The sequence below is a fragment of the Betta splendens genome, unplaced genomic scaffold, assembly GCF_900634795.4.
Source record: "Betta splendens unplaced genomic scaffold, fBetSpl5.4 scaffold_29, whole genome shotgun sequence".
Classification (NCBI taxonomy): domain Eukaryota; kingdom Metazoa; phylum Chordata; class Actinopteri; order Anabantiformes; family Osphronemidae; genus Betta; species Betta splendens.
Genome location: NW_026577848.1, coordinates 368662 through 370819, shown reverse-complemented (window position 1 = coordinate 370819; position 2158 = coordinate 368662). Strand labels below are relative to the sequence as shown.

At 44.4% G+C, this 2158-nt stretch overlaps 1 pseudogene; it reads right to left on the bottom strand.

Moving 5' to 3' along the window:
- Positions 1–605: 605 nt before the first annotated feature.
- On the bottom strand, positions 606–1681 carry LOC114850822 (induced myeloid leukemia cell differentiation protein Mcl-1 homolog; annotated as a pseudogene).
- Positions 1682–2158: the final 477 nt, after the last annotated feature.

Below are 2158 nucleotides of genomic sequence, written 5' to 3'. Positions count from 1 at the left end.
AAAGTTTTAACCTGGAAACTGTCACGACATTGGGCGTTTGCAACAATATAAACGCCTTGTGCTCTGGCGCGTGTGATCGAGAAGCTGAGTTTATACCGACTGCAGCTATCGTGGGTGGTTTGTTTGGAGTCAACCTGGAGCTGATTGTCAATGGGTGCAACTATTATGTTGTAAATGACCACTACAGAGGCCTCTGGGCTCCCGGGCCCTTGTGCTACGACGGCAACGCCTGGCAAGCGACGCTCTGCGGTCTAGACATTCCTGTGCAAATACCTCGTGAAGCACGCACAGCCAACTGCCATCACGTGGGCACACTGTGCGCCTACACCAGACTGAACAATTTGAAGGTTAGCAGAGTGTCTGACAACTACTGCGGCTTCCACACGGTGGCTGCTCTCTTGGGAGCCGCCGAGGCAAAGCAGTGTGACCGCAGAGTTAGGGAAATCTTGGTTCAAAAAACCGTAGACTACATGGTGCGGAACATAGACCTCTGCAGCATACGTGTCTACCTGGGATTAAACAACCTTGACACCCCTGAAGGTTTGACCGATCTCCTCATGCAGCGCGACAGATGGTTGAGTGTGGAAGAAATCACCTTTATGCTTGCGGCGCACGGCAAGCCCTCGGCGGTGATCACGGAAAATTCGTACCCGATCTACAAGTCAGACTTTGCTCACTTTCTTATCAAAGCCAATCACTATGAACCTGTAATGAGCGTGTAAATTTTGGTGTGTGTTTTGTTATTGTCCATATTTGTGCTCCACATACGTTCAATAAACCACTAGAACCAACATGTAAGCGGTTGCGGCTTGTTTTGTTATAACATTTTACACTGTTTTAAAAAAATAAAAATTACAACACATGTTGAATTTAGTTTTTTATTTTCTCTCTTTTTGAATTATCAGCCCATGTAGGGTCTAGGAATTGTACAAAGCGACACGCACAATGCACAGGGCCAGTATTGCCACAATTCCAACAGCAAAAGTCCCAAGCCTGTTGCTTCTTAATCTGGACTCTGGCTCCCGAAAGAACTCCACAAAGCCATCCTAAAAGAAAATGATCAAAACGTATGTTATAAACTTGTAAAAGAGGGAGAGAGAGAGAGAGAGAGAGAGAGAGAGAGCAGAAGGGAGATTTTTACTGGACCCATTAGTAGCCATACTGACCCAGGAGTTGTTGCTGATCAGCCAGTCCTTCTGATTAGTCAGCAAGTAGGAGGAGATCTCTTCTCCTACTTGCTCAACGCAGTTCTCTACGCCTTTGTCTTTTTAAGTAAAGACACACTGCGGTCCCGCAGGCTGCCAGGCTGGCAACGCGGCCCCAGTTACACACCGTCGGCAAAGACCGTCCTGGCTACTGCACCGACCCACCGTCCTCACATCGCCTTCTCTGTCGTCCAGTGAAAGTTTTTTAATCATTTCTTTTTTTTTAAAGAAAAAGTGCAAAAATCCACATTACAAAAACACTCTGACTGAATGACAGTAATAGTGGTAGCTAGCTAGGCGTTACCCACCGCTGTACGCAAAACTCTGCTCTTTCAATAATTCTTCCACAACTCTGTTCATTGTGGACAGAGGTTCATTTTGTTCTGCCTGTTTTTCACCAGCCCGGTGAAGTCACCAAGCAGACATTTCAGAAGTTGTCGTGTATCATAGTCCAGCGCCGTGGTGGAGTTCTCCATTGCTGTACCTCGTTTGCCTATAATTGTCAGTCACGATTGGCACGCTTGAGACGATCTTAGTGAAAGGTTCAGATGGAACTTATAGCTTTTATAAAGGTTCTTCAAGGCCAAAATTTTACGAAAATATAAATTCATGTTCAAACTGAATTTTAATTAATCCAACTTTGGAATGAGGGGTTTGACTATCCCCTCCCCTCAGCTGTATATGGTTGGATTCTTTTTTTATTTCTCAAATGAACCAACCTAAGGTACTATTTCCTACCGGACCCAGCTATGGGGAATGGTTGGATTGATTTAAATGTATTTCTCCAACCTAGTATAGTGGTTATTAGTTAAATAGTCCATCCGCGAAGGTTTACATTTCTGATTTCTCTTAGAATGTAACGTTTGTTAACATTTTCAGAATGTTCTTATTTATTGTGTGATGTTTAAAACAACACAGGACCTGTTTCTGTTCGGGCTCAAATTCACCGCAGT